At 50.7% G+C, this 10,614-nt stretch overlaps 1 non-coding gene across 1 annotated transcript; it reads left to right on the top strand.

Annotated features, from left to right (window-relative positions):
* Positions 1–9,705: 9,705 nt before the first annotated feature.
* TRNAT-AGU (transfer RNA threonine (anticodon AGU)) lies at positions 9,706–9,778 on the top strand. Its single transcript has one exon. It is a non-coding gene; the product is annotated as a tRNA-Thr (tRNA).
* Positions 9,779–10,614: the final 836 nt, after the last annotated feature.

Raw genomic sequence — 10,614 nt, forward strand, 5'->3', positions numbered from 1 at the left:
GGCTGTCCCAAGCTCCGTGTCCTAGCATCGCTGACCCCTAGCACATTGTCCCAGCATGGCTGACCCTAGCACCGTGGTGTCCCAACATGGGTGACCCTAGCACCGTGTCCCGGCATGATTGTACCTAGCACCGTGGTGTCCCAGCATGGCTGATCTTACCACCGTTGTGTGCCAGCATGGCTGACCCTAGCACCGTGTCCCAGCATGTTTGTCAGTACCACAGTGTCCTAGCATGGTTGTCTCTAGCACAGTGTTCCAGCATATCTGTCCCTAGCAACGTGTCCTAACATTGCTGACCCTAGCACTGTGGTGTCCCAGCTTGTCTGTCCCTAACACTGTGGTGTCCCAGGGCGGTTTTCCCCCAGAACTGTGTCCCAGCATTGCTGTCCCTAGCACCGTGGTGTCCCGCATACTTGTCCCCAGCACCGTGTCCCAGCATGGCTGCCCCTTTGCACCGTGGTGTCCCAGCATTGTTGTCCCCAGAACCGTGTCCCATCATTGTTGTCCCCAGCACAGTGGTGTCCCAGCATTGTTGTCCCCAGAACCGTGTCCCATCATTGTTGTCCCCAGCACAGTGGTGTCCAAGCATGGCTGTCCATAGCACCGTGTCCCAGCATGGTTGTCCCAAGCACCGTTGTGTCCCAGCATGGTTGTCCCTAGCACCGTGTTCCAGCACTGGGGTCTCTAGCACCCGGGTCCCAGCATGGTTGTCCCTAGCACAGTGTCCCAGCATGGCTGTCCCTGGCACCGTGTCCCAGCATGGCTGACCCTAGCACCGTGTCCCTGTAACTGTGTCCCAGCATGGATGTCCCAGCACGGTTGTCCCTAGCACCGTGTCTTAGCATAGCTGTCCCTAGCACAGTGTCTCAGCATGACTGACCCTAGCACCGTTTCCCAGCATTGCTGTCCCTAGCACCGTGTCCCTGCATGGCGGATCCTAGCACAGTGTCCCAGTATGGTTGACCCTTAGCACCGTGTCCAACCATGGATGCCTCTAGCATCGTGTCCCAGCATGGCTGTCCTTACCATCGTGTCCAAGCATGGTGTTCCATAGCACCGTGTCTCAGCAAAGCTGACCCTAGTAAAGAATCCCAGCATTGCTGTCCCTAACACCATGTCACAGCATGGTTGTCCGTAGCACAGTGTCCCAGCATGGTTGTCCCTAGTACAGTGTCCCTGCATGGTTGACCTTAGCACTGTGGTGTCCCAGCATGGTTGTCCCAAGCACAGTGTCCCAGCATGGTTGTCCCATCACGGTTGTCCCTAGCACCGTGTCCCAGCATAGCTGTCTCTAGTTCCGTGTCCCAACATTACTGTCCCTAGCACAGTGTCCCAGCATAGTTGTCCCTATCACTGTGTCCCAGCATTGCTGTCTCTAGCACATTGTCCCAGCATAGTTGACCCTAGCTCCGTTGTGTCCCAGCATTGTTGTCCGTAGCACAGTGTCCCAGCATGGCTGTCCCTAGCACCGTGTCCCAGCATGGTTGTCCCTAGCACCGTGTCCCAGCATAGTTGTCCCTAGCACAGTGTCCCAGCATTGTTGTCCCTAGCATCGTGTCCCAGCATGGCTGACCCTAGCACAGTGTTCCAGTATGGTTGTCCCTAGTACAGTGTCCCAGCATGGTTGATCTTTGCACTGTGGAGTTTCAGCATGGTTGTCCCTAGCACAGTGTCCCAGCATGGTTGTCCCAGCACGGTTGTCCCAGCATTGTTGTCCCTAGCACTGTGTCCCAGCATGACTGTCCCTAGGACTGTGGTGTCCCGTCATGGTTGTCCTTTGCACCGTGTTGTACAAGCATTGTTGTCCCTCGAACCGTGTTCCACCATGGCTGTCCCAACCACCGTGTCCAAGCATGGTGTTCCCTTGCAGCGTGTCTCAGCATAGCTGACCATAGCACAGTATCCCTGCATGGCTGTCCCCTCACACCATATCCCAGCATTGCTGCCCCTAGCACATTGTCCAAGCATGGTTGTTCCTAGCACCGCGTCCCAGCATAGCTGTCCCAGCATGGCGAACCATAGCACCGTGTCCCAGCATGGCTGTCCATAGCATTGTTTCCGAGCATGGTTGTCCCCGCACCGTGTCCCAGCATGGCAGACCCTAGCATCGTGTCCCAGCTTGGCTGTCTCTAGTACCGTGTCCCAACATTTCTGTCCCTAGCACAGTGTCCCAGCATGTTTGTCCCTAGCACCGTGTCCCAGCATGGCTGTCCCTAACACATTGTCCCAGCAAGGTTGTGACTTCCACCGTGTCCCAGCATTGCTGTCCCTAGGTTAGTGTCCCAGCATTGCTGTCCCTAGAACCGTGTCCTAGCATGGTTGCCCCTAGCACCGTGTTCCAGCAATGTTGTCCCTTGCACCATGTCCCAGCATAGTTGTCCCTAGCACATTGTCCCAGCATGGCTGCCCCTAGCACCGTGTTCCACCATGGCTGACCCTAGCACCGTGTTCCACCATGGCTGACCCTAGCACTGTGTCCCAGCATGTTTGTCCCTACCACCGTGTCCCAGCATGGCTGTCCCAAGCACCGTGTCCTAGCATCGCTGACCCTAGCACATTGTCCCAGCATGGCTGACCCTAGCACCGTGGTGTCCCAACATGGGTGACCCTATGGTTCAGCTCATCACCACTAAGACACCCAATCAAGACAATGCATTACTGACACTCTTACCTCACAACTCAGACGGATACACCCTGAGGGTGCCTGGGGTGTCACCCATCAGGGTGAGGAAGCTGGCTTGTCACCTTCTCTCTGTGCAAGGTGGTTGCTAACTGATCCTACCAGCCATCCCCACCGTGGGGGAAGCTGTGTACTCTCTTCCTCATTCCCAAACAAGGCCTGAGAAGCAAAACTAACCCTTATAGGATCCAGGCGGTTCCTGCAGTACACAAGGCCCTCTTTGTTACGTACTCCCATGTCAGCAGAATGAAGCTAGTCAACACCTCCCCTCATAACGTCTCGCACCACCCCAACACGCACATTCGCATACATACACACCCACACCCACAATTACAACTCACAATTATACATGAAAGAGTGCAAACCACTTGCACTGTTACACAAGAACCGTGGTGTCCCAGCATAGCTGACCCTAGCACAGTGTCTCAGCATGGCTCACTCAAGCACAGTGTCCCAGCATGACTGACCCTATCACAGAGTCCCAGCATGGCTGTCCCTAGCACCGTGTCCCAGCGTGGTTGTCCCTAGCACCGTGGTGTCCCAGTGTTGCTGTCCCTAGCATGGTGTCCCAGCGTGGTTGGCTCTAGCACAGTGTCCCGGCATAGTTGTCCCTAGAACCGTGTCGCAGCATGTCCCCTAGCATCGTGGTGTTACATCATGGTTGTCTATAGCACCTTTTCCATGCATGGTTGTCCCAAGAACCGTGTCCCAGCATGGTTGTCCCTACCACCGTGTTCCAGCATGGTTGTCCCTAGCACCCTGTCCCAGCATGGTTGTCCCAAGAACAGTGTCCCATCATGGTTGTCCCCAGAACAGTGTCAAAGCATGGGTGACCCTAGCACCCGTGTCCAAGCATGGCTAACCCTAGCACAGTGTCCCAGAATAGCTGACACTAGCACAGTGTCCCAGCATGGCTGACCCTAGCACACGGCTGTCCCCAGCACCGTGTTCCAGCATGGTTGTCCCAAGCACATTGTCCCAGCACGGTTGAACCTTGCACCCTGTCCCAGCATTGTTGTCCCTAGCACATTGTCCCAGCATGGCTGCCCCTAGCACCGTGTCCCAGCATGGCTGACCCTAGTACCGTACTCACCTATATGTACTCACTTATATGTGCTTGCAGGATCGAGCATTGACTCTTGGATCCCGCCTTTCGAGCATCGGTTGTTTACAGCAATGACTCCTGTCCCATTTCCCTATCATACCTGGTTTTAAAATTATGAATAGTATTTGCTTCCACAACCTGTTCCTGAAGTGCATTCCATTTCCCCACTACTCTCACGCTAAAAGAAAACTTCCTAACATCTCTGTGACTCATCTGAGTTTCAAGCTTCCATCCATGTCCTCTCGTTCTGTTACTATTCCGTGTGAACATTTCGTCTATGTCCACTCTGTCAATTCCTCTGAGTATCTTATACGTTCCTATCATGTCCCCCCTCTCCCTTCTTCTTTCTAGTGTCGTAAGGCACAGTTCCCTCAGGCGCTCTTCATACCCCATCCCTCGTAGCTCTGGGACGAGTCTCGTTGCAAACCTCTGAACCTTTTCCAGTTTCATTATATGCTTCTTCAGATGGGGACTCCATGATGAGGCGGCATACTCTAAGACTGGCCTTACGTAGGCAGTGTAAAGCGCCCTAAATGCCTCCTTACTTAGGTTTCTGAATGATGTTCTAACTTTTGCCAGTGTAGAGTACGCTGCTGTCGTTATCCTATTAATATGTGCCTCAGGAGATAGATTAGGTGTTACGTCCACCCCCAGGTCTCTTTCACGCGTCGTTACAGGTAGGCTGTTCCCCTTCATTGTGTACTGTCCCTTTGGTCTCCTATCTCCTAGTCCCATTTCCATAACTTTACATATGCTCGTGTTGAATTCTAGTAGCCATTTCTCTGACCATCTCTGCAATCTGTTCAGGTCCTCTTGGAGGATCCTGCAATCCTCATCTGTCACAACTCTTCTCATCAACTTTGCATCATCCGCAAACATCGACATGTAGGACTCTACGCCTGTAAACATGTCGTTAACATATACAAGAAATAGAATTGGTCCCAGCACCGATCCTTGTGGTACTCCACTTGTTACTGTTCGCCAGTCCGACTTCTCGCCCCTTACCGTAACTCTTTGGCTCCTTCCTGTTAGGTAGTTCCTTATCCATTCTAGGACCTTTCCCCCCACCCCCGCCTGCCTCTCGAGCTTGAACAGCAGTCTCATGTGCGGTACTGTATCAAAGGCTTTTTGGCAGTCCAGAAATATGCAGTCTGCCCAACCATCTCTGTCCTGTCTTATCCTCGTTATTTTATCATAGAATTCCAGAAGGTTTGTTAGGCACGATTTCCCTGTCCAGAACCCATGTTGATGTTTGTTCACAAACCTAATGTTCTCCAGGTGTGCAACCAGTCGTAGCCTAATTATTCTTTCCAGTATTTTACAGGGGATGCTTGTCAGTGATACAGGTCTGTAGTTAAGTGCCTCCTCCCTATCTCCTTTCTTGAAGATCGGCACGACATTTGCCTTCTTCCAGCAACTGGGCAATTCTCCTGACATAAGTGACTCATTAAAGATCATTGCCAGAGGCACGCTGAGGGCCTGTGCTGCTTCTTTTAGTATCCACGGTGATACTTTGTCTGGTCCAACTGCTTTAGTTGCATCTAGAGTTGTCAACTGTTTCATTACCTCCTCTGCTGTCACCTCTATATCTGATAGTCTTTCATCTAGGGTAACCCCTTCCAACAATGGGAGCTGCTCAGGCTCGGTAGTGAACACTCCATGGAAACTGGCATTCAGTGCCTCGCAGATTTCCTTGTCACTTTCAGTATATGCCCCCTCTGTCTTCCTTAGTCTTGTCACTTGGTCGTTCACCGACATTTTTCTTCTTATATGACTGTGTAGTAACTTAGGTTGTTTTTTCGCTTTGATTGCAATATCGTTCTCATAGTCCCTTTCCGATGTTCGTCTTATGTTAATGTAATCGTTCCTAGCTCTGTTGTATCTGCTTCTGTTGTCCTCTGTTCTTTGTCTTCTGTACTTCCTCCACTCCCGCCTGCTGGCCATTTTTGCTTCCTGACACTGTCTATTAAACCATGGGTTATTATATTCCTTCTTATTTTTTCCCTTTACCGTTGGTATAAATCTCTCTTCGGCCTCCTGGCATTTCTGTATGACTAGGTCCATCATATCTTGGACTGTTTTTCCTCTAATTTCTTCCTCCCACTGCACTTCACCCAGATAGTCCCTCATCCTCATATAGTCCCCTTTCCTGTAGTCAGCTCTCCTTTCCCAGATCTCTTGTCCCATGGTCATAAGTTTGAATTCCATCATGTAGTCAAAGACTAGGACACAATGGTCACTGGCCCCTAGAGGTATTTCATGCTCTAAATTCTCGATATCTTCTACGTTCTGGGTGAAAATCAGGTCTAATAGGCTCGGTGCATCTCCTCCTCTTTCCCTTGTGTCTTCCTTCACATGTTGTGTCAGGAAATTCCTGTCTATAACATCTACTAATTTTGCTCCCCACGTTTCGTTCCCTCCATGGGGATTCCTTGATTCCCAATTTATCTCTCCATGATTTAGGTCCCCCATGATCAGCAGCTTCGCTCTCATTCTGTGGGCTAGTGTTGCTGCCTTGTGCAGTTCATCTATACATGCTTTGTTGTTGTCATCATACTCCTGCCTGGGTCTTCTACTGTTTGGTGGGGGATTGTAGATTACCATGATCACAATCTTCCTCCCATCTACTGTCAGAGTTCCATGTATGAAGCTTGTGCACTCATTGGTAACTCGATTTCCCAGGTCTTCAAACTTCCATTTCCGCTTTATTAGGAGTGCTACTCCCCCTCCCTGTCTCTGTGTCCTCTCTTTTCGTATCACCTGGTACCCTTCAGGAAAGATTGCATCTGAGATCATGTCATTAATTTTAGTTTCCACAATTGCAACTATGTCAGGATCTGCTTCACTCACTCTTTCTTTTATCTCTTCTGCTTTATTAGATACCCCATCAGCATTGGTGTACCAAACCTTGAGATTCTTCATGGAAACTCTTGTACCAGAGTTCTCCCTTTCTCTGGGGGTCTGGGGGGATCTGGGGGATGTCTGGGGGGTGACTGGGGGCAGAGGGGATCCGGGGGATCTGGGGGGTGTCTGGGGGATGACTGGGGGCGGGGAGGGTCCGGGGGATGTCCGGGGGGATCCGGGGGGTGTCTGGGGGGGTCCGGGGGGTGTATGGGGGGTGAAAGAGTTCAGGAGGGGTGCTTGGGGGGCTACTGGGGGCTGGTCTTCTAGGAAGGTAGGTAGGAGGGTCTGGGGTAGGGCCTGGGTAGGTAGGTCTGGAGTAGGAAGGGCATACTGGGTCTGAAGATTAGGGAGGGCATAGAGGGGTTGGGAGATAGCGTAAGGTCGGGAGACAGATAGAGGTTGAGAGGTTGGGAGGGGGAAGGATAGAGGGGGTGGGGGGGACCTCCCACCTCCCTCGCAAGGGTGGGGGGTCACATGGAAGGAGAGGGGATGAGGAGGGGTGAGGGCAGGGTAGGCTTTGGGTGTTGAGGGGATGAGGTCTGGGTGGGTTCTTGGGGTTGAGGGGATGAGGTCTGGATGGGTTTTGGGGGTTGAGGGGATGAGAGCTGGGTGGGTTTTGGGGGTTGAGGGGATGAGGACTGGACGGGTTTTGGGGGTTGAGGTGATGAGGGGGTCCTTGGAATGTGGGATGAATTTGACTCCAGTGGGGTCAGAGGGGTCAAGGGATGTGCTGGGGAGATAAGCAGGGGCGGCTGATTTGGGGAAGGGGTGACCTGAGAAGCACTTGTGAGCTGGTTAGCATGGGGTGGATTAGCACTGGGGTGTGTGTGTCCCAGCATGGTTGTCCCTACCACAGTGTCCCAGAATGGTTGTCCCTAGCACCGTGTCCCAGTATTGTTGTCCCCAGTACCGTGTCCTAGCATGGTTGTCCCTAGCATCGTGTCCCAGCATGGCTGACCCTAGCACCGTGTCCCAGCATGGCTGACCCTAGCACCGTTTCCCAGCATGGCTGACCCTAGCACCGTGTCCCAGCATGGCTGACCGTAGCACCGTGTCCCAGCACGGCTGACCCTAGCACCGTGTCCCAGCATGGCTGACCCTAGCACCGTGGTGTCCAAGCATGGCTGACCCTAGCACCGTGGTGTCCCAGCACGGCTGACCCTAGCACCGTGTCCCAGCACGGCTGACCCTAGCACCGTGGTGTCCAAGCATGGCTGACCCTAGCACCGTGGTGTCCCAGCACGGCTGACCCTAGCACCGTGTCCCAGCACGGCTGACCCCAGCACTGTTGGTTCGCAGCATGGCTGACCCTAGCACCGTGGTGTCGCTGCAAGTTAAAAAATTAACAATATTCTAACAGCACGTATGAATGTCATCTCTACTCGAGCCCTTATAGCAGAGGGGCCTTCATAGGTCATTGGCGAGATCGCTGCTCCAGTAAACCAGAGGTCGAGACTTCGATCCTCCCGTAGGCATCGCTCAATCTCTTTTTTAATTCGAATGCTTCCATTTAGAATGGTTTTCATATCCCGTTTTCACGAGCGTTGCCAACGTCAATAATCGGTCGTGCTAAAGTACCCTAACATCAGAGCTGGAGTGCATAGGGGTGGGGGGGGGGGGGTTGTATGAAAGCCTGACGGCTTCAGTGGAAGCCTCAGGGACCCTTGAGGGTTCAGTAGAACCCCAGGTTTATTACGTTTTGGACCCTGTCGTGACCTAGTTGAGTGAAGCGTGGGCTTGGGAACACCTGGAGCATAGGTTCGAACCCTCACCACTGCTTCTACTGGTTTTCTCACTGTTGTAACTCGTAGGCCTACTACTGCTGTAACTCCTAGGCCTACTACGGTCGTAACTCCTAGGTCTACTACTGTTGTAACTCCTAGGCCTACTACGGTCGTAACTCCTAGGCCTACTACTGTCGTAACTCCTAGGGCTACTACGGTCGTAACTCCTAGGCCTACTACTGTCGTAACTCCTAGGCCTACTACTGCCGTAACTCCTAGGCCTACTACGGTCGTAACTCCTAGGCCTACTACTGTCGTAACTCTAGGCCTATTACTGACGTAACTCCTAGGCCTATTACTGTTGTAACTCCTAGGCCTACTACTGTCGTAACTCCTAGGCCTACTACTGACGTAACTCCTAGGCCTATTACTGACGTAACTCCTAGGCCTACTACTGTCGTAACTCCTAGGCCTATTACTGACGTAACTCCTAGGCCTACTACTGTTGTAACTCCTAGGCCTACTACTGTTGTAACTCCTAGGCCTACTACTGACGTAACTCCTAGGCCTACTACTGTCGTAACTCCTAGGCCTACTACTGACGTAACTCCTAGGCCTACTACTGACGTAACTCCTAGGCCTACTACTGTCGTAACTCCTAGGCCTACTACTGACGTAACTCCTAAGCCTACTACTGACGTAACTCCTAGGCCTACTACTGACGTAACTCCTAGGCCTATTACTGTCGTAACTCCTAGGCCTACTACTGACGTAACTCCTAGGCCTATTACTGACGTAACTCCTAGGCCTATTACTGACGTAACTCCTAGGCCTACTACTGTCGTAACTCCTAGGCCTATTACTGACGTAACTCCTAGGCCTACTACTGACGTAACTCCTAGGCCTATTACTGACGTAACTCCTAGGCCTATTACTGACGTAACTCCTAGGCCTACTACTGTTGTTAGTAATGCGGGTTAGAAGCGGGAATGTTGAGTTATAAAATAAATTATCAGGTAACAGACTTGGATGGTTGAGGAGACGAGGGTGGCTGCCTCGTTTGACCCCAATAGGCTTTCAGCCATTTCCTTAATTCATATATTCTTTAACTGTTTGCTATATATTTTCAAACTTTGTCTAAAATGAAAATTTAACACCGCGGCGGTGCAGCTGTTGAGTTCAGCGCCACTTGCGGCCATATCTAGAAGTTGTTAGAGAAGCAAACCACTGTTCTTATTGTCAGCTCTAATAAGGTTATTAAAGTATGGCTGTGGTACTGTCACTAGCACTGAGCCTTCATAGCTCAGTGGCCAGAGCACTGGTCTAGTAAACCAGAGGCCGGGAGTTCGATTCTCCCTGAAGGCAGAAGTATTTTTTTTTTTACCTGTGTAGTTTTCTTACATAACTAATAGTCTGTCCCATCAAATATTATTAGAATTTTAGGTTAGGAGAGACTGGTGGACATTCAACATTAAAATTGACATAAAATCCTTTTTAATTTTTACAGTAACAAATATTTCGAATGACTTCACGCTAAATAGGCCTATTAAATTATACACACTTAACATTCCTATTTAAGTGTACACACTTAACAGAAATTGTTAATAGGTCTATTAAATTTAAATGTATTCAGCGAAGAGGACCACTTAAATCCTTCATATTTCTGAAGGATTTGATCTGGCAGTCATTAGACTATACCCAGGGTCAGGATACGTCAAGAATTAGCGAAACCCGTACATCTTTTGTCAATAATGGCGGCTTTGTTTAGATTTATTTAACTGTTAATGAGCTGCGAAGTGGTACGAGGTTGTTTACAACAATAATAACCTCGGGTTATGATGTTTACCAACATGTAAACTGTTAAATAAAGGTCAGATGTAACACAAACAAGAAGCAACATGATCCAGCCCAACACGCCACAATGTTGGTCTGAGAACAGCAGAGGCTTCTTCACTCTCAGGGTTATTAACCCGTGGAACCACCTACCTGCCGAAGCTCTAAATTCCAAAAGTGTTTCAAAATCCAATTATAAAATAATTTCAAGGCAAATTGAGCGGTGGAGGAATTCTGGTCAAGCCGCCGGCTTCCTGTCCTCCTCGAGGCTACTGGAGTCAGTGGCCCCTCAGATAAATATAAATGTATACAAGCCACCATATTGTTTAAAGATGTACAGGTTGCGCAAGTGGTTGGGCAGATGTTTG

Source organism: Procambarus clarkii, chromosome 45, assembly GCF_040958095.1.
Source record: "Procambarus clarkii isolate CNS0578487 chromosome 45, FALCON_Pclarkii_2.0, whole genome shotgun sequence".
Taxonomy (NCBI): domain Eukaryota; kingdom Metazoa; phylum Arthropoda; class Malacostraca; order Decapoda; family Cambaridae; genus Procambarus; species Procambarus clarkii.